General features: G+C 38.6%; 3 long non-coding RNA genes across 5 annotated transcripts in view; 2 read left to right on the forward strand and 1 right to left on the reverse strand.

The window, feature by feature from the left end:
• The first annotated feature begins 727 nt into the window (after window positions 1-727).
• Window positions 728-9,541, forward strand: LOC310897271. Its single transcript, XR_014582177.1, has 4 exons — window positions 728-1,665; window positions 5,529-5,642; window positions 6,112-6,233; window positions 9,449-9,541. It is a non-coding gene; the product is annotated as an uncharacterized lncRNA (long non-coding RNA).
• Window positions 2,745-22,409, reverse strand: part of LOC310897268 — a 54,288-nt gene continuing 34,623 nt past the window's right edge. The window contains exons 1-7 of one of the 3 annotated variants that reach the window (XR_014582172.1): window positions 19,750-19,977; window positions 19,299-19,427; window positions 15,547-15,677; window positions 14,906-15,032; window positions 14,489-14,701; window positions 4,959-5,019; window positions 2,745-3,289 (exon numbers count right to left, since the gene is read on the reverse strand). This is a non-coding gene — a long non-coding RNA (uncharacterized lncRNA). Of the gene's footprint in view, window positions 3,290-4,958; window positions 5,020-14,330; window positions 14,702-14,905; window positions 15,033-15,546; window positions 15,678-16,226; window positions 17,491-19,298; window positions 19,428-19,749; window positions 19,978-22,409 lie in introns of those variants that run through there. The other 2 variants (XR_014582173.1, XR_014582174.1) reach the window with 2 other exon arrangements.
• Window positions 13,319-21,309, forward strand: LOC310897272. The gene is made up of 3 exons (XR_014582178.1): window positions 13,319-13,423; window positions 18,623-18,708; window positions 19,908-21,309. It is a non-coding gene; the product is annotated as an uncharacterized lncRNA (long non-coding RNA).

Raw genomic sequence — 22,409 nt, forward strand, 5'->3', positions numbered from 1 at the left:
AATATGATCCTTGGATCCAAACTCTCAGTGTTAATTTAGTCAGTGCATGGAACTGTGGCCTTTGAGTAATGATTAGAATATTAATAAACTTGGCTGCATTTATTACACATAGAAACCAGATGGAAATGAGGGTGCCAAGACAGTTGCTTATACTCCGACTTATTTACAGCCTTTCTGCAATACAGTATAATTTGTCAGACTTTGAACTTTTGACCTTCAGTCATTGTGAAAATATAGCAAAAGGATTTGGAAGAAGCTGATGTAAAGGGGCAGAAGGAAACAGGTATGGAGGAAAATCCCGGAGTAGACAGCTACACAGCCTCATAGCATTCCAGCTTCGTGAGCTCTAGACTTAGCGAGCAATGCACAAATGGCAGGAGTGGCAGCTTCTGTAAGTAAGCCAAGGAAGCTAAAAAATAGATAAAATTTCCTGGAAAAAAAAGACATACTTGCCCAATCACTTGCCAAGGACCTACATCATGTGGTTTTTTTTTTGTTGTTGTTGTTTTTTTCTACTTAATAAATATCATGGTAGCTTTTTAAAGCACTTTAGTACTGTCTCTTAGAATTTTTCATCTTTGATGCTATTTAAAGTTTAAATAAGAAAAAGTTGATAAAGCCAGGCTGCAGCAAGGACTGACTCCATGGGAACCAGTGGCAGATGTTTTGGAAGCTGAAACTTGGAGTCAAAGTGCATTTTAGATATTGTATTTTGTATTATATTGAATCAGCCAGCTAAAAGGAACAATTGAAAATAGTTGAGTGCCCTGCAAACTTCACCGTAAACGAGAGCAGGTCAGAGCACCGCATTACTGCCCGAAGTAGAACAGATGGGCTGCTACTTTTGCAGATTTTGGCAAATGCTGCCATGAGATATTTTCTGGTGTCACTGAGACGAAGATGTGTGGGAGAGAGCTCAACAACCTGACTGTCCTGCCTGCTGTTAGGGAGGGCAAATGAGACAAGCTTATTCTGAGGCCAAGGTAAGAAGTGAAGCGATCTGCTGGGTTTGTTTTCTATCAGCCCCTACAGATGTTCTGTAGGGGATAGAGTGCTGTTTTTCAGGGAGGTAAGTGAGGTCCTTATGAGGGTAAGACTGAGGAGGATGGCTACACATATATGTAGGGCAATTCATAACAAAGTATTCTCCAGTAGGGCACATCAGAATCCCAGACCTTATCTGAACAATATCCTTAACTGAGGGGAGCCACTCACTTTGGAAGGTGGGCAGCTGGTGCAGATGAACTATAGCCCAGCAGTCAGGTAAGGGGATGCTTTACTCTATGACTAAGGAGGAAGAAGAGGGTGAGGGTTCATAGTCGGCCAGACATGCGTCCTCATTTCATTCCATGTACCCTGTCCCAGGTCAGCCTTTCCAGGTCATTGACGAGATAAAAAAAAAACAGTGCCTCAGAAAATTTTTGATACTACTCTGATTAATTCTTCTTCCAGCTAAGTTGAAAAAAAAAAAGAAAAAAAAAGTTTAAAACTGTGGGACTGTGAAAGAGAAGGAGTTTTGCTACTTGCACTTAAATACATTTTTCATTCTTGCTATCAGGCAATCACAGACAGGAGCAATGAAAATAGCCTGCATGGCTTTTCACAGCATTGGAAGATCAGTTCCCAGAAGATATGCTTTAATGTGTATCTGCAATATAATGTAAGGTATGGAATGGTATTTCCAATATTTGAGAGTGGCATCCCTGAAAAGCCCAACTTACCTCTTCTGCCTTCATGTCTTACTGGCAAACCTAACACATTCTCAACAGGGATGACAATATTTAGAAGTACTAATTGCTTCATCCAACATATATTGTGGTCCCCACAGCAATCCTCACTTCAGACTTAATCACATGGATCAATGTTTGTATTCATTATCAAAATTACTGCAACCATGATTCCAACTATTTGACTGAACATAAGGTCTTGTTACTCATGAATGCTATCTTCAGGAACCAGTTCACGTTTTTAAATTGCTTCTGCAAGGTGCCAAATTAGCTGGCCTGAGGACTCAAATCCATAGCTGACCCACAGCTACAGAGTCTTTGCCTTGGCAGTCAGTGCTTCCCATATTGCCTTCATGTGTATGCTGTTCCTGGAAGGAGCAATTCCATAAATAACTCTAGCACATGTTTAAATCCCTAGCATGTTTAAAGACATCCCTTTTGAGGAAAGCACATGCTTAAAATTAAGCATGTGGCCTAAGTACTTTGATGAATAGCAACGCTTTCCAAAACTGGGACAGTAGGAAGGAGAGTCTGATATCCATGCCCAAACACCGGCTGAGATGGTTTCAGTGATGTGGGTACAATTTGGCTCTGTACCAAAGCTAACAAACTGTCTCCTGTAAATCACTAAGCAACTGCTAATTAGTAATGTGTGACGGTTGTTTGAAACGTGCCTTACATTTACTTTCCTAACTGAAATTTTGCTTTTGGTCTAGGTTCTTCTTTCTTGATTTTTTTTTCTCTTTATAGTACAAGGTTGTAGAAAGCGGGTAGAATGAAAGTCCTAGCTCTTTGTGAGAGCTTCAATAAGGTTATAGAAGTTTCAGGGGAAGTTTTAGTTTGCTTTTTAATTTTTTTTTTTTTCCTGAATGTTCCTGAGACTGAAGAAAACGAACCTCAATCCTTTAATGAGTGTGGGCTTCCTGAGGTTTCCCCCTTCCCTGCATCTGAAATACCTTTACCTACCTCTAGTCAAAAGGGGAACTGTCTTGGTTTCTGAGGTTTCACCACCATTTCAGGATTTTATTCATTGACTGATGTTTATAGTCTCCCATCAAAGGTCAAAAAGAATCTTTTCTTTCTGTCTGTCTTTTCTGGTGCCTTTTTTTTTTTGGGGGGGGGAGGTTGGTTGTATTTTTTTTTTTGCTTTTTTTTTGGTTTGTTGGTTGTGTTTTGTTTTGTTTTTCAGAAACAGAGGACAGGAAATTATCTTAGCAGAAAAATGACTTCTTAAATTAATCAAACTGTTATGATTGAGCCTGCTTGTTTGTTCATTAAAAATGAAGCAGAATGATCAGCTTTTGCCAAATAAAACACTCTCAGCTATTTCAATTACTGTTTTAATTGGCTGGGCCTGCCTGTCACATTATCCTCTAATCTGTACAAGAATGTTGTTTGGAAAAGATGAGGCATGCCCAACTTGGAAGCCACGTTCATCACTTCAGCTCGTTCTGGTCCAAATATCGTTCCACTAGTACAGTGCAGTTTCATGACGCTGAAAGTGGCAGGTCCTGGGTCTCCTTCTTTCTATAGATCCCATGCAAGACACATTCCCAACATCACTGTAAGAAAAAAAGACTGAAAGTAGAAGCCCAAAAGCTTCACAAAATACATGAATTTAGAAGTGTTTACATATCATCAGAATGGTCTCCTAAAATCTAAGGTTCATATCCACATTAGACTGCTCTGCTTGTAGTTCCACAAGGCCTGGCTTCTGTACCATGTGCACAGTATAACCATTTAAGCCTGAGATAATAACTGAGGTTAGAAAAAAAAAAAAAAGCCCAAACCATAACACTACATTTCAAGCAAACAAAATTGTTTTAAAGTGAGGCACAGAAGTAGGGATATTAAAATATACGGGTTTAATTGCATCAATTCCCTTCTGCTATAAACTTCCTGCACTGCCTTAGACAATTCTCTGCTCAGTGCCTCCATTTCCCACTTCATCAGAATGGGAACAATGTCCAGGCTTTACTTGTACTGTCCATGGCTCTTGAAGACATGGATACTTGCACAGATCCATGCACAGAATGCCCAGCACTTTATAGACCTGATTTCAGTGGAAATGCCAAGATCCCTCTGATATATATTGCCTGTTTTTTTCAGGTTGATTTGTACTTAAGATCCATGCATGTGGACAAATGTTATTCTTGAATAAAGTGACAGAGATGGCATGGAAAAATGCTGCCAAGGAAAAAAAAATACTTTTTAAAAGTGTTTTGATAGAATGATGGAAAGACATACCACAAAGAAACTAGTCTGAAGTTCAGTTCTATAAAGAACTAAAGCACATTTTCTAAAAGGCGTAAGCATTTCCTAAACTTATCATTCTTTTGCATTTTGTGTATGAACATATGTATACAGCATGTTTACAAATATTTCACCAGGCTGTAATACTTGCTAATGTGGATACATACATAGATTGCAACCTATACAGCCAAGTCATCTGCATGGAATAATATAAAGCAGAGTAATGGTGAAATGCAGCTTATAGAGTACCAAGTGGAATAAACTGAGAGTCTAACATAATTGTTTACTTTTGTTTTTGCTTCTTGGGACACTGAAATTCAAGAATCAGTGAACAGCTCATAATGAATTGTCAACACATAAAGCAAACACAGTGACTATTTTTTGCAGTAAGCTGTTAACATCAACACAAAGATCAGGGAAATTAATGCTGCTCAAGTAGAAGGGGTAACACACCAATAAATTGAGCTATCAAAAGGTCAAAGCATCATGCTTAACTTTGACCTTGATAATTTACACATTTATTTGCAAAATTACAACATGAGAATATACTTAAAACCCAGTAAACTATGGAAATGCAACCTTATTTTTCTGCAGTTTATGCAACCTGGACTAACTAAATCTGAAATCTCTTTGAGGAAATCTGTTTTCAGAATAATTTTCACCTGGCTGGTTAAATGTTTATGACAGGTGTGTGTTTTAAGTCTTTCATTTTTTCCTTCAGTATTTATGTAATGCAGAAAAACGGGAGAACCTTTCAGTCCAATAATATTTAAACCCACCAGACAATTTCAACCAAACTCAGCAGATCTATAAATGGATTGTCTGAAAAGAGATATCACACAGGTGGAAGAGAGAGATAACTGCTTTTAGTATTCTTACTGTGGTGAGGCTGTGGTGAGCTAAACACCAGATAATGCACACAAAAGGGAGATCTGATGAAAGCCTTGTTTCTACAAGAAATATCAGTGAGATTTGTACCTTATTTGGCATCAGAAACTTCACTTCTTAGTCAAAGTTTCTTTCCTGTGTGTGGCTGGGACTGCAAAAGAGCGGACAATGAAGCTTTAATAGTGGTTAAATCACATATTCAGTCTAGAATGACTTCCATTACAGGAGAAGCAGAAATATCTTCTATTGACTTTGCTTTCATATCTTTGGAAAGAAAGGGTATACTTAAAAAGTATCATGAAATTTAGCCTGCATTTAATTTCAAGAAGGGTTAGGTCCAAATTGAGCAGTGTGTTTTTTTTTTCCTCTCAGGGAATGGGCATTACAACAATGAATTATTACGAATAAAAGTTCAGTGAGCTACCTTCTGTCCCCTGACACCTCTTGTTGTTATTCCTGCCACCGAGAGCAGGTTTGATCACACAACACTTTTTCAGCTGAGCAGCCCTGGAGAATCATGCAGACAGATAGCCTACAGCAAAGTCTGTCAATCAGAGCCTGAGAGTGTTGCAGTTTCACCTTTTGACCTGTTCAATATAATAATAAAAAAACTATTTCCTTCACAAATCTTTGCAACACTTTTTTTTTTTTTTTTTAAAGCCAGTTCAAAGTTGTTGCTTTTTACCCTCAAAACAAAGAAGCATTATGAAGTCAACAAAGCTGTTTCCACGTCATGGATAGATTCCCTTGGCAAGCAATCTTCTCAAAAGAAAGGTATGAACTCCTGAAGCCTAGCTGCCAACGTTTTTCATATGTTGTCTGTATTCACACACATGAACTTTGCTGAACTAAAAGGAGAATGTATCTGACCATAAACTTTAATAATCTTTATTTAAATAACTTATTATATTAATGATGATGATGATGATGATGATGATGATGATGATAATAATAGGAATTATGAAGACCAGTTTGGAATTTCTATATATTGATTCCATCTTTATTGGTATCATTATTACAATGGCTACAATTTTACTAAATTTTTTGTAGTAAAATCACTTTTTAAAAGTGACATGAAAATATACTTTTATGAGGAATTTTACTGAAAAGTGGGTTACTAAAATAAGCACAAGACTAAAGGAGATGCTTTCAAAATATACACGGGACAGAGCTATATAAAGTTTTGAATTTCAAGAAAAGATTTGGACCCTGTGCAAAGATGTACAAAATAATGCCTGTGTAGCTGTTCACTGTCAGAGTCGGAGGAGAGAAGTCAAAAGAAGAATCAAAGGTTGTGCCTTTGGATGTGAAGGAGAATGGTGTTCTTCAAAGCCATAGAAAATGGAAGTGGAAAGGGTTTTGCAGGTAAGATAAAAAGGATTGGTTTTGGTTAGACTATGCTTGAGTTGGCCTTGAGCCGTTCAGGATGCAAAGTCTGGGGAAAAAGAGAGAGAGAGAAACACCCATCTGAAAGAAGATGAAGAAGGGAAGAAGGTAAAAGAAAGATATTTTCTGAAGCAGACACGTCAGCTCAGAGTTAATAGGTAAATCTGTGCAAATGGTGACATACAAATGGTGAATAGAGGGGAAGGAGAGGTGAGCAACAAAAGCCTTTGAAAGAGGAGGAGTACTCACAGCTGACAATTGCTTATGACAGACATGCATTCCACTGAGGTACAGAAATACCACATGACACCAGCAAATCATTTAATTTAGGAAGCAGATGAATTTAGGATCTTGACTACTGAGTGATGTGGAAAAGATTAACCCACTTCAGATCAAGTGTAGAATAGTTTCAAATAACTAATTTGGGAAAATGTAGATTCAATTACTACTCAAAGAGAAGGTGAAGGTAATGATGCCTCTGCAAAGAATTATTCATTCAGGGCTAATTGTTATTCCTGTCAGAGGAATATTTAGTAGCTTAATTCACACAACTCTAGGACATGTTTTTAGATTTTCAGATGAAAGATACCTAAAGAATGAAAAACTATGTTAGTTGTATATGTAATTATTTTAATGAAACAATAATTCTATTTTCAGAAAGATATGTAATAACACAATTAAGTACATCTTAAATTTCCATTTGACGTTTGATTACCGTACTTACTTAAAGTTGATCATTCTGGGTTATACTCAAACAGCCCAATATCTGCTTAAGTCTCCATGTCTAGGAGAACTAAGTGTGCTTTAACGAATCACTCAAAGAGCTTAAATTACATGTTAAGGAAAGTAGTAATTGGAATTAGCTAATAGGAGAAAACAGGCATGGAGACTTAGCTAAAATACAGCATATGTTTATACACTATATTGAAGATAAACTGCTGTACGTTTTCATCTAAGTGCTTAGCTGAATCTAGACCTATGGTCATAACTAAATACAAAATTGGTGATGAATAAGCGCTGAACTGCACCAGTCACGCTCTCCTCAAGTATTACTTTAATTAGCAAACAGTCTTGTTTGACCTAATTGGGCCCATTCTGGTGAACAACTAGTTATGAGTAGTTTCAAAATGCGTGGGCATGATGGTCACAATTTATTCAGTGCTAGAAAGTACCTTTCATAGCCAAAATCTGCCAAACTGTTGCATTTTTAACACAGCAGATGAGAAAAGCGTTTAGGGAATGGCTAGTTTATTAACACATTGTTTATTGTCCATACTACATGTGCTTTGGGGGAATGTATTCATGTTATTTTATTTTATTTTATTTTAAATAGAGTTGAATATTTTAACACTATTTATAAAGCTGCACATTTTAGCATGCAAAGCAGTCAGGAACATTCCATAGGCATCTGCTGGGACATGGGCTACTGCTCTGCCAACTTTCTGTGGGCAATATTTTTTTTTAATGCAATGAAGAGAATTCCTTTGAAAGGAACAGACAAATATATGTGTGTAGTTTACATACTTCTGCGGTTCACATATTTTGTGGCTAAAAATATCCAGTCTATATCCCACCTTCAGATTCAGACGTGGAAGCAGATCCAGCTGCAGAGTACAGCTCTTGTGTGTGGCTCATCTTTTCTTGTGTGTGAAAATAATTTATTAAAAAAAAAAAAAAAAAAAAAAGAAAGAAACCAACCCTGAAACCTTAAACCTTGGAATCTGACTTGGCATGACTATTCCTTTCATAATTTCATTTCAGAAGATGCTTGGTCCAACTGTCTCTACATAAGGGTAAACATGCAAAGGTTGGACAGCAGCTGAAAAATTACAATCTAAAGACTTCCTAAAATCTGATATTTGGACTGACCAAACTGAAGGAAAATATATCACTTGGCTTTAAAGATGGCAACATCATAGGAATAGACTTTCTTAGATTTCTGGCAGGTTCACTGGCTTGTTCATACTGTCACAATGACTTTCTCAACACAGAGCAACAAATACTACTTTTACTACTGAGCTTAAGTAGGATGCATGCAATGCTCCTACAGTACTTCTACAAGTGGAGATGAAGCCCCAGTTCTTTTGCTACCTCTAGACTAGGTGGGGAGAACGGGACGTACTGTTACAAATTAAGCCTGTCATTTTCAGCTATATTATTCCTTGCTAGTTTAAGATCTATAGTTGCAAAGACATACCACTTAAGATAGGAACATTTATTCTGACCAACTCTCTTTATAAAACAGCTAATTGGTCTTTAAAATGGTGCTCCAAAGAAAACCAAGGAATACATGGTTTGTGTAGACATTTGTGCAATCATGTGAACAGAGGACCTTTTTTCAACCTGAATCACATGACAGTTAACTGTGTAGGCTGAAACAAATGGAGCTAAGCACAAATTCAGCCTTTTCTTTTCCCTTTGTCTATGGCGACTAGCCACCCTGTTTTCTGACATGTCCCCTCTTTTCACCCAGCTCAAAAAGTAATTTGATTGGGCAAATGGGATGTGGCACATGTCCAGAAGGCCTAGGGGATGTTCTGCTACCAGACCAGGCAACAGCAGTAGCTCTTGATACATTCCTGCATGTCCAGAGGTCTTGGACCAGTGACAAGAGCACTGTTGTGAGCTGAAAACTGACAGATACCCTGTGCTCACTGCACATACACTCAGTAGTCAGTCTTTGCATCTAGTCTGATGCACCCAAAAATGTTTCTGATTACATGTGTTAGCCATCTGTGCGTTGCACGCATATATATATTCCAGTCCAGGATTTCCCAGATGGAAATATGGGAGTACTTTCTGTACCCACATTGAAGTAATCATTATTAGAAGTGACCTGAGTCCATGCTTGCCCTTCTCAGTACACCGACAAGGAACCAAATTTGCTTTCATTAACATGTCTGCATGTGCTCATCCAAACACATTGCAAAATATTGCATAACTTCAACACTGCAAAAACTTCATATCTCCTTCACAAAAACTTACTGTCAGCTAACAAATGCTTTGTCTCTGAGAAAAGGGTAAAAAAATCCCAGCTTTTCTTGAACTATAAATGTAATTTCATTTGTTCTTTCTTTAATTTTTGTACTGTTCACTCTCAAGAAGTGCTTGTTTGACCCTGAGGTTCATTTTCCAGGGTGCAACTCACATCTGTTGGTTTCATCATGGGAAATAACTTTTCTTTACTTTTACAGATAAATAACATTAGGAGATTGCTGTTTAACTGGCCACAGTTTCCACCAACAAATTCCAAACAAACTGAAAAAAAAAAAAAGAAAAAAAAAAAAGGTAATATATTTTTTTCCTCTCTTTGAAATATCCTATACCCTATTCCCTTACCATTATTCATCTCTAGCTGGGAAAAATGTGTACATATTTCTCCTGAAAAATGGTTTCTGATGGCTTAGGAAGTGGATCAGGATTATGTGTTTTACATCCACAGGCTATGGGGAGGTCCCAGATTCATTCCTGAAATACAAGAATTTATGTAACCACTAAGATGCTGAAAGTACAGTAATGTTCTTTCCAGCCTTAAACAGGAGGAACTAAGTTAAGACCGAAGAGTAGTTCTGGTGGGAAAATGATCAGAGAAAGGCTCTGCTTTCTAAATGAAAGCACTAAGTATTCTGAGCTACATGCCTGCCATTAAACAATGTAGACCATATTCAGTGCTGAAGCTAAAAAATAAAACACAAGTCCACAATCATATGAAGTCACCTCGTCCAAACTGCAGTCTCAAGAGAGGGACATTTATGTTCTCTAAGACCTCTGCTAACGGAGATTTCCCAAAATTCCCAGATAATTTGTCTCAGTCTCTCACTACCCTTATTGTAAGGATATTCAGCGTATTTTTACATCTAACATTTTTAGAAGACTACAAATAACTCTTACTCTGGACTTTCCTCAGTTGGTCCATGTGCTAATGTGGTGGTTTTACCCAACTGGGCAGCCGAGCTCCACCACAACTGCACTCTCACTCCCCCTCCGCAAAGAGAAAGGGGGAGAAAATACGATGGAAAAGGGCTCAAGGGTTGACATAAGGACGGGGTGATCACTCAACAGTTATCATCATGGGCAAAACAGACTCAGAGTAGGGAGATTAGAGAAATTTATTACCTATTCCTAACAAGATAGGGAAGTGAGAAACAAAGAAAAACTAAAACCAAGTTCGTCGCATCCACCTTCTTCCACCTCCTCGCCCTGAGTAGTGAAGGGTAACAGGGAATGGGGGCTGCGGTCAGTCCCTGACGCTTTGTCCCTGCTTCTCCTTCACGGTCCCTCTCTGCCCCTGCTCCCCGTGGGGTCCCTCCCACGGGATGCCGTCCTTCCCGAACTGAGCCTGCGGGGGCTGCCCACAGGCAGCAGCTCTCCAAGAACTGCTCCCACACGGCTCCGTACCATAGGGTCCATCCCCAGGAGCAAACGGCTCCAGCACGGGTCCCCCACGGGCGGCAGCTCCCCCCAGGCCCCCTGCTCCTGCGTGGGCTCCTCTCCACGGGCTGCAGCTCCGGCCCGGGGCCTGCTCCTGCGGGGGCTCTCCATGGGCCGCAGCCTCCTCCAGGCCACATCCACCTGCTCCACCGGGGGCTCCTCCACGGGCTGCAGCGTGGAGATCTGCTCCGTGTGGGACCCATGGGCTGCAGGGGGACAGCCTGCTCCACCAGGGGCCTCTCCACAGGCCGCAGGGGAACTGCTGCTGCCTGCCTGGAGCACCTCCTGCCCTCCTGCTGCACCGACCTAGGGGTCTGCAGGGCTGGTTCTCACTCCTTGCTCTCCCAGCTGTTGTGTCACAGCAGTTTTTTTTCCCCCATCCTTAAATCTGCTCTCACAAAGGCACAAAAAACATTGCTTATTGGCTTGGCTCTGACCAGCAGCAGGTCCCTTTTGGAGCCATCTGAAAATGGCCCTTTTCTAACATGGGACAGCTTCTAGCCTCTAATCACAGATGCCACCCCTACAACCCCCCACTACCAAGACCTTGTCATGTGAATCCAATATATCTAAAGAGCAAGGTGGCACCACAGATTTATTGACTATATGCTACTAGCTATGTGTTCTGCCCCTGATTTTACCAACTTCCTTCCTTTGACTAATTTCAAAAGGCATTATTGACACTTTCTGACCTTCATGGGTTAGACTATGTCAGATTTCCTCATGGGAATCTGAGGAGTATTAGGGCACAGAGCTATTCCCACTGGAATTTGCTAGGAGAACAGTCTTTCATTAGGAACATCCACTGTGCTTCAGTAGCACCTTCAGCGTGAAGATCCCTTTTTGCTTCCCAACAAGATTTTCACACTTGTCTGCCCAAAGAAGCAAGTTAACCTGTCACAAAAATATGAAATAAAGAGGAGGAAGCACAAGGATCTATTTGTGATCACAGACTTGATTGCAGTTGGAATTTGTTACCAAGAGGATTCCTCTCTGATAAGCACATGTTTGGACCATAGAAAATACTCTACGTGAAACTTGGAGGAAGTTGTTTAGGTGACTTCTGAGTTGCCCTTGACTGTGAATTCCAACCCTGACTTCATTACGTGCACTATATTCTTCATGTGTATACCATCCACTATCTTCCCTGAGGCTTACTTTATTGTAAAGATTGATTGATCTTTCAAAAGGGAAACCAGTTATTTTGAGGGGAACACCTTTGGGAAAAGTTAGACCCAGAGCTAACACATCAAAGGGGCTGCGAAAAACCTGGTGAGTATTGTGGATCTGTAACAGGCATTTTGGAAATGCTTCAGAAATGCATCATTTTCTTCTGGAGACCTCTGCTAGCACTGAAGAAAATGATTAAAGAATAATAAGATTTTTTTTTCCTTGGGTTCTAGGAGAACAGTTCCAGACTTTTTAACACTTAACATTGTCATCTGCAGAAATCAGCAGTGTTGCACTCACAGTAAGCTTGAGTTTTGATGCCTGCCTTCTATATGATGGGTCATCAGGCCAGGAACTGTCTCTTGTCTACTTCTCCATTTTTAATGTGTTATTAGTAATACTTATCTACCTACCCAAGTGTTATATTGCACTGAAATTATTATTTTTTATTAGTTCTTTTTTTTTTTTTAATTTCTCTTTTAAATTCTTACTGTGAATTACTTGTTTAAATTTCCTAGGCAAAGACATAACGTTTTTTTACAACTATGGCTACTTTGATTTCCTAGCTGAACATGCTGCCTCAAGCATCACTTGGAGTCTTTCAAAAAGTATAAGAGAGTAAAACACTTAAGCAGATTCTTAAACAGTATTAACAGTAATCCAGTGGATTTATATCAGTCCAACAGGGGATGGGAAAGGGACTTCCACAGACAGTGAGGACCAGATGTATCTTTAGCGTGAAAGGATATTTTTACCCTGCATACACTGGAAGTGGAGGTAACAGAAATACAGCCACTGCAGTTTCGGAGCTCGGCTCTGCAGTGGATACCAGTGTGCTTCAGAAAATAGGTGTGTTTAGACTGAGGCTGATGCATGTCTGGCCATAACAAATTAGTGTGCAAAACAACCATAGGCAGACCCAGTGTCATAAAAGCAGTGAGCCCTGCTTTCAGTGTCAATTAAGCTTGGTCCATTATGTTTTGCCTTTGACTCTCCTTCTCCAACACATCTATATCCAGTTTATATTGAAGTCATTTATATATTTCACTGATTCTAAGGCCTATTGCCAACCGCAGTGCTGTAAAATAAGGAAGTCTTCCAACAGTGTTTTTCGTAGGCTTGATGGCTGGCATTTTCAGTGCATGTTTGCATATGTATGTTTGGCATGCTGGAGGCCTGAGCACACTGCTCCTCCAAACACCTTGGTGTGAACCAAGACTAGCAGAACAGCATCTGCACTTAAACAGTGAAATGCTGTTCAATGAAGAATTGCCTCAGAGCAAATCCCAGACAGTGCCATTCCTGCATACCTGTAGATTTTGCTGCCAGAGGATGACGTCTCTTCAGTCACATTGTGGCAGCGTTTATAGCAGGACAGGATAGTTTTAGAGACAATAACATATGGGATGCAAGATGCAGCAAGGGAAAGAAATAAAAGCTCTTTTTTTTTTTTCAGAACAAGAGTTGACTGCTGTGAAAGATCAGGAACTCCTAATTCAATCTGTCAGATTTTTATTTTATCCACAGAATCCACAATTCCAGAAAAGAAATGGTCTTCCAAAGCATTGGTAAACCTTCCTAAATCCTGCCTCTAATCATCATTGCTTGAAAGTATCAGAATCTGTGTGGATAATATACAAATCCAATAAGCTCAACATGTAAATCAGTTCAGTCACACAGAGGACATAAAAAAAAAAAAAAGCTAACAAAGGATCTTCACAATTTATAGTTTGCCAGTCTTTAAAATTATGACAGTGAAGTTTCTTCTCTTCTCTTGGATGGTCCTGGAGATTATTACCCAATGAAAACTGCACCCCATTCAGGAATGCTTGCCTGGAAATCTTAGACAATAAAATGTCATATTTCTTGCCTCGGCTATAACAGAAGCAAACACATCAGCAGAGGGTCAAGGGAATGACATGCCATTACTGCAAAAATTTTCTCCTATGGCTACTCTTTATTCTCCCAGTGGGATTCTTCACAGAGTAATGATGGAAATCTGTTTGCACATGAACTGCTTCCCTTTTAGTTCTAGCAGGGTGACAGGAATCATTCCTGCTCTAAAGACCCCAAAGTCAAGTGAGCTGAACTCTTTTGGAGTGGGACTCCAATGCTCACAGCTTTTCTATTGAAAACCAGTTCTTTATAGGGTAAAAGAATGGAATTTTCATAAAATCAGTTCATCATAGATACAGCAAATCTAAACTAGAAAGCAATTCAGACACATGGGAAAGAAAATGCAGGCATGAGGTGCTCTGTTCTTAAAGGGCTGTGAATGAGCAGCTTAATAATATCGGGATAATAGTGAGCAGAAAATGGATGCATACACTATGCAGATCAGAAATGGATGTACTATTTCAAATGAGCCTAGCAACAGGCACATACATTACATGTGGCATCTCTAATACAAGTGTGCTCTATATAAGCTTATGCAAGTTTGTAAAGAAGAAAATAAAAAGCACAAACCCACAACAATTATTTGTTATACTGATTTAATTGACAGAGCAGAGGACATTCTGGTTTGTCACAGCAATACACTGAAAAGAAGTGGTTCACTGCCTTCTCAGTGGCTTCCCCCACTCAGAAGCACGCAAGAGTAAAGGCTGGGAATCACAGAGGAAGACGTTAGGTACTCTGTTTTTCTTGTAGAAAGTTTGTTACTGAGCTCTGGATGGTGAGGATGGAAGAAGGAAGGCTTCTACATTACACTCACTGTGCACCAAAACCTAGTCAGGTGGATACAAAAAAAGACAGAAAATGTCACCCCATCAGTGAGATGCGCAGGCACTGCAGTCCAAGTCAGCCTCCACCCTCCTCCAGGTGTCTTGGTGATCTATCACCAGCACCTGTGGGAACAAGCAGCTATTAGATGTAGCAGCTGCAAGAGGAAGTACTGCTCTGCCAGCTTCTACTCATCCTGCCCTTTCCTATACGCATACCTCTCAAAGGCACCAAAACATCCATCTCGCTCCTCCACCCTACTGTCACATCAGTTCCTCCCTCATCCATCCCATCTGCATCATTTCACCTACCAAACACTCTCCACCCACCTTACATCAGGCTGTTAACACCCATATTTCCTGTGCTGTCGTGTCCCTGATCTCAGAGCCTGAGCAAAAGCGCCAGCCGGGAGAGGTCCTTGCAGCAGGCTCCAGCAGCAGGTCGGCAATGGATTTCCTTGTGGAGATACAGAGAAAAAAGCTAGGTGATTTCAAACGCAATAAAGCATTTATAGTTTTTTCAGTGTCAAAATCTGTTTCCACACCCAGAGAATTGCATATCATTATATCTGACCTTTTATACCTCTATATCACTATATCTAATGAACGTTTGCTTTGTTGTTGTTGTTGTTTGTTTTTTTTAATGCATCAACACTCTTCTTTAAAATATACTTCACAGTACAGTGAAAAAAATAGAAATTGCCAGTATACTGTGTTATGTACACCCTGAGCTTTAACCCCAACCGAAACCCAAATTGAGAGCAGCCACCCCAAGACTTCAGACCTGCGTAAAGCTGGGGGTTTTGAGAAGGGAGTGGGGAGGCAGCGGCGGCTGTGCTGTGCCCGATGAGCAGCACTGCACACAATGGGCAATTGTCTTCCAGGTGTATTCATTTGTCTCCACAGAACAACATTCCACAGAGCACAAAAGCCTTCAGTGTAGGGACAGCTAAGCATAACAAATGACATACCAGACTTTCCCTGGGTCTTTGATGATTGTAAGAGGTCTCTGTGCCGCAGTTATTGACTTTGCTGTCTTTGTGTTATCCTTTAAAATGTATTAGTGTGTTGCATCATTTCAAGTTCTGGTGCAGGATTCACACTGGAAGGTAGGGAAACCAGAGGAGGAAGAAGAACTCTGAAATAATTCTTAGGCTGGCACTTTCTAAAATAGTCTGTTGTTGTCTTTCTGGCTGCTGGTTTTGTTGTCTCCACTCTTTTTTTACAAGGCAAAGGTTTTTACAGACTGAACTATCTTCATGTAGCTCCAAATAACCACTTATTTTGGTAAAATTTATAACACCAGATTCTACTTTTAGCCAGGAAATGCAAACAAAGCTTGGAGACAGCTTGTTCCCTGACCCCAAATTCATTCCATGTTGCTATAGCATCACCCCCTGAGAAAATGGGACCAGCTCTTTTCCTCTCCTTAGACCTGCTCAATGGGCTTTTGTCAGCTGTTGAATTATAGCATTAAAATTTAAATACTAGGGATTTAATGGAGGATTATTATGACACCCTGGTGCATTCTTTGTGTTGCTCTTGGCAACAAACCCAAGGAATGAGTGAAAGAAATAAAAACGAAGAGCTGTCTTGTTAAAATCATGCTGGTGCTAAGACATATTTAGGAGAGAGAAAAATGGTTTCCTACCTTTGACTATTATCGTTACATCAAATGGACTGAAAACCTTTTTCAGACAGTAAGCACAACTAGCAGTGGAACTCCATTCCAAAGCTGTTATCATATTTTGAAAACAGGTTTCTTTCTACCTTGTGCACAAAATAAATGTGATCAACAGTTAGAAGGGCATTGCATCTACTTACTACTTTCCCTGGCTCATCAGATAACAGCAACACTTTTTAACATTCTGGCATTTCAGAAATGTCAGACAAATTATTTTAAAGAAGAAAGCACTATCTGCCTCTATCAGAATATACGCATGATAAATTTTGTATACATATTGCATATGCATGACTTACACAAATGCTTAAATTGCTTAATAAAAATGGGATTTTTTTAGTATCATGTTTTCTACTAAATTTTCTATATTTTAAGAATATTTTGCAGAAAACATCACCTTTTTCATAGAATACAATAGAATTTGATATTAGTCTTTAAACAGGAATTTCATTCTGGTCTGTATAGCCTGCCTGTGTAGTGAAACATCACAGAAATCATCCACGGAGCACACTCTGTCTGCTGATCACCGGTTTTCCCCAGAGAAATCAGGTCCAAATTCACCTCTAGTCTAACTGCACTAAATTCTGTCCAGAGGTGTGGTTTTTACTCTTTCTCTTTTTGGTAATTACATTAAATACATTGTGCGTGTGTGTGAAAGAGAGAGAAGTACCTAGAAATATGAGCTTTATATAACTTTCAACTTGAAACTCTGGAGGCAACTTAACACATCCTCCATGAATGAACATCAGCATAATATATTTAACATGCTAAAATAAATTCATGAGCTGAGCCAGCTTTTTTGAACATGAAGCTAGTTTCTGTGTTTTAGGTTGTGTCACAGATTAGTCATCTGAACTCCTTCTCCTGGGTAAAGAGAAGTGGACCAGAGCAAGCATGTTTAACGTGACCCCACACACCTCTGCTTGAGTTGGCTGAGAAAACACTAACGGTGAACATCTGATCAGTGAGCACAGCTGGGATAAAAGCAAATTGGATAGAGGCTATAGACAAAAGGAAGTGATAGCCAACTAATGACAATAACAACAAAAAAATAACCTGATCTCAGACACATTAACCTTAGTGTATAAGTATAAAAAAACTGTCAGTTAGAAAGAATAGAAAAAGGACTGCTTCAGTATTTTGTTATTTTCAAAATATTCAGTATTTTATTATTCATTAATAAAACACTGAAAATATTATATTAAATTCTTTCTGGAGATTAGTCTCCTCCCCTTCCCCCCCCCCCCCCCCCAGAAAAAAAAAAATCTCATAAAGCTACCTGATTTTTCAGAACCATACAGAAAGAGGAGAAAAGTTTTCCTTAAATTCAAAGGAAATGGTTGACCATGGTCATACATTCCTAGAGGGTTGTGTGGGCTTGCCTTGCTGTCTTTCTATTTCAGGTTTGCTTCACACACAGGATTTGTCCAGCCTTAGTTAGAGGATAGGTGCATTGGACACCTTGAGATGATTCATTAATGTGCTCTGTCCTGTTGGGGGCTCCAAACAGAGAACTAATTAAGCCCCATGTACTTCAGGAACTGTTACAAGTGTAAATTCACCTGTGGCATGCCCATGGTGTACACAAGCAGAGTGGAGAATAGCTGTCACATGAAAACAGAAGCAGGAATCATGCTAAAAAATTAGCTGCTGGGAACTTGCAGAAAAATGCTACCTTGCTTCCAGTAAGGATGAAGGGAGAAGAAGGGCCTCCAAGGAGGCTCAAGAGGTATAAAAGCACGTGAGAGGGAACTTCAAGGTAGCGTGGAGAAGCCAAGCCCAATTTTTGAGTACAATTTTCTAGTGCTTGGGGTATCTTCACTTATTTTTACAATAAAGAGGTGCCTTCCATGTTACTGATCTTTACTGATCTCTTTCAGTGACTAGTGAAAAATATGTCAAATGTATTAGTTTAAAATGTATGATAAAGTGTCCCAAATAACAATAGGTGGAACACCTTGCATAGGCCCTGGGGAAAAAAAAAAAAAAAAGAGTATATAATAAAAATACTGACCATGTATAATGAAAGTAATGACCAGCATAACATATGAAAGCAAATCTTTGACAAGCTGATGCATCAATTTAAGAAGTTTCCTTGGTTTCATAATTGAGCTGTTTGCTGTGTTGGAGATGCTATCTCAGCTAGAGATCATAGCACATCTGAGAATATGAGTGTTTCTGGTTTCCATTATGACCACTTTAGCACCTGGGATCTTTCCTTTGTGTTTCTGTAGAGTACAGTTACTCCTATGGTGTCTGCTGCTGGCTTCACACATTGGAAACTGGTCATGTGTAGTAGAGAGAATTTAAAAAACAAGAGCAGCTATCCTATTCTCTCATAAATACTTTCTTGTTTGTGTTTCCAGACTGCCAAGAAAGATATTCTCACAGCATCGTGTGACTGGAACACCTGAGAAATTTTCTTGATATATCCCCACTGAAAAGTTTTAAGGTGAGACTATATCCTCTCTTAGAAATAGTGCTGGTTAGACAGACATCCAGTACACACTGTAGTTGTCTGGCCGTGGAAAAAATATCAGCTTTCTATGCTACAAATGCTACTATTAAGTCTTGGTAAATCTAGTGCTAGTATTTTGTTACTTTTATTTGAACATGATTACTTGTTGATATTTGTAGATCCTGTATTTTAATCACACGTTTAGTTTATGGAGATGGCGAATGTTTTAGAGACGCTACCATCAAGATTACTAAGCCAAGTCCCTATGCATGGATTTAAAAAGTAGTATCTGTTGTTGATTTATACCTCAGGTTACTACACATGACATAAATACCATAGGTAAATAACAAGTGATGGAGAGAGACTTCCAAACTGTAGAAAACATGATTGTTTTCTGTATGTTTTTCCAGACTTTTATTTCTGATATTATTTTAGATTTACATTAATTTAAACAAAACCTGATTCAAGACTCTAGTTACATTACAATTTCCAAAGAAAGTTATATTCCTACTACAGAAGTCAACATTTCCTGTCAAAGGGAAGCAAAGCACAATACTGTGGGAAAAACAAAAAGTCCCACTTACCTGGCTGGTCTCATAGAAAATCTCCTACTGAGAAAGAAAAAAAATATTATTTTCCTTCAGTAGGAGTCTTTTTTTTTTTATTATTCTTGTATTTTTCTGATGATGAGACATGGGTACACTGAGTAGCACCTGTGGAACAAACAAACAAGTCCATAAATAAATAAATAAAAATCTTGCTGACAGAATTTATCTTTTTTTTTCTTGTTTTTGCTGTTCTGTCCTTAAGAAGGACAGCTATAAGTACTAGATATGAGCTTCCCTCTCTTATCTGGACTGTTTTCAGCTAAAATTGGCACAGATACCAATGAGACAAAACAAATACAATTATTCTTTAGATGAATAGTAGGCTACCAAATGCTCTCAAGGTTTGCAGTCCATTAACATGAGTATTTCCAATTGTTTTTGGCCATTTTCTGTTCTCTTACTGGCAATGAAGAGATCAGTATCCCACCTTTTTCTTTTTGTCATCTGGAAGCTCATCCTCCTCAAATTGCTTTCTGCACAGATACGTCCTTCAGAAAATGCACCAAAATGCCTGTTTTCTCATGTGATCTTATCTTGCTGCCTACTCTGATGTCATCTTCTGAAAGCCACTTCTTTTTTTCCTAGTGGGTTGATTAATCCCAAAGAAATTCCACCTCCTGCCTAGGTATCTTCCACACTGCCGGTTGTGAAAAACACATCTGCTTTTCACAAATAAAACAGTTTACAACAAGGTATTTACTAAGACACAGGGTATTTTCTGCATATAGCTCCATGATTCTCCCTCTACAGGGATCTCAGAAATGTGTGATGAGGACAACTGCACTACAATTATAGCCAATGGAAATGTGTTGTTTTTATCTTTGGAACTGAACACCTGACATTTAGCATGTGGAGGAACTATTAAAAGGTGTCTTTATCACTCTATTGTTCTGGTATTCTTGGATTGCATTTTATATATATATATATATATATTATTTTTTTTTCTGGGACAGATGTTGTATAAATTCACCATGACCAAGTCCCGTCTTAAGGCATGTGATCCTTATTGAAAAAGCAGGCAAGAGATAGGAGAAGAAATAATCACAGAGTGGTGATTTGACTTACTTAAACTTTGGGAACAGAATGTACCTCCTGCATGCCTGCTAGTGGTCCTTGAGTATTTAATGGAAAATAACAGTTTTAAAGTTGTTCCCAATTTCTTAGGACTTAAATGACCCATTTTACTTCCCCATAACATTGTATGAAATATTTGTCAACAGAGCTCCTGAAATTATCTCCAAAATTCTTTTACATTTCTTCCTGCCAAAAATGATTTTTTCCAGATGCAAACTGAATTCTGAAAATTTTAGAAGGAAAATAAGAATAACATTTAAAAGATTATTGGCTATTTCATGAAAAAAAGAAATGTAAAATGGATGTGAACATTAGTATTTGGGAAAATGAGCTATTGATTGACTGTTTTCATTCCTGGTAGTGTAGCCCATGGAGCCCATGGAGCTTATCAGTACAGCCAACAAAATTGTCAAGACTTCTAGTCCTTCTCATCTTTCCCACAGACAGTAATACAATTTCTGTAGATCTTCATTTTAATGAAGCTGAAAGTTTCACTTCTCTGTTGAAAATGTGCCAAAATTCAGATTGAAAAATCTCTCTATACTGTATTCAAATGTAGCTTCATTTGTTTATTTTTTACCACCTCTTTCTCTAAAACAGCATCTCTTCCTTTAAAATGTAAAAGTATATGGTTCAGAAGCAACCTTCACTTTCCAATGTTTAGTGAATTTTTGTGATGTTCTAAGTATTTTCAGTGGCTCTAATCAGGTGCATATTTTCATACATTTTATTTTTGACATTTCCTGTTTATATATTTATTTATTTTCAAATTCCAGCTCTTGCTCCAAGGCCATCTCCAAATTTGGTAGCAATGTCAATGGGATACTTCTTGGCAAAGATATTGCTCACATTTTTGTTCTGTGATTGTATTCAGTAAATCCTTTCTAAAATCCCAAGACCTTGGGGGGGCAATAAAAGCCTGTTTTGTGTTGCAATAATGTTTTTGTGCAATTTATTTCCTTCTGCTGAATTAAAAATGACTTTATCTGTAAAAAGTACTAGGCTCTTTTTATAACTTGGGGCTGATGTAATGGTAGCAATTTAAATACTTCTGGGCAATGTTTTTCCTTTGAGTGAGCATATGGTCTAATCTATCAACAACATGCACTGGTGATTTATCAAAAATGCTTCATTTTCATAGTCTTTTTTGTTATACTAGCCATTCATTGAGTTTGGAACAAAATGAATTCATTCTCTAGTCAGCTCATATCTGAGCGTGCTTTCAGAATGACAAATCCCACAGTTGCTCTGTCTGTGCAACTATTCCATGTCACCTTTTCTTCAACTTGGTAACAGTCACAATAATTTCGTATTTCAAAGCCATTTACTTGTATAAGGTTTTCTTCCTTTCTAGTGTGGCAATTTTATTCCACCCCTTATTTGTTCCTGCTAATCTGACTTTAAGAAACTGTAACAACATTCTCCTATTTTCACAGGGCAAGCGTTTCTTTTCCTGTACTTTTTGTTGGCAGATTTTGTCATTTGACCTACAACATGTCAAATGATTTTCCATAAAACGTTTATTGACTGTTATTACTGAAGAATTTACTATACTACTACTCTGGCTATGAAATCTTAAAATTATGAAGACTTTTGTTTTCTTGCTTTCCTGTTTAATGTCCTTTTATATCTACTAAAATTTTCACAACTTATTGGAAAACTTCATATCATCCTGTAATCTTTATTGAATACTATATTGATTTGCAATTATTGAGAGGTACTTTCTAGCAGTTTCTGGCATTGTGGGCATCAAAAATGAGTTCTTTATTGTGTTAATAGGAATTTCTTGAAACCAATCTGTTGCTCAGTTGTAGTTAAGGATCCAGTTGACAGAAGTTTCCATCACATCAACTTGCCTTACAAAGTACTTTCTCTTCTGCACACATAAATCTGTGTTTTTACATGCAGTATGTTTTTAAGTACCTCTGACGTATCTGAAAATTTTCAGGACACCGTGGCTTTGGCGTTCAGCTTTGTCCCAGTTAGGTTATTCTGGCATATTTACAGGTAAAA

Source organism: Anser anser, assembly GCF_964211835.1.
Source record: "Anser anser genome assembly, chromosome: 3".
NCBI lineage: Eukaryota > Metazoa > Chordata > Aves > Anseriformes > Anatidae > Anser > Anser anser.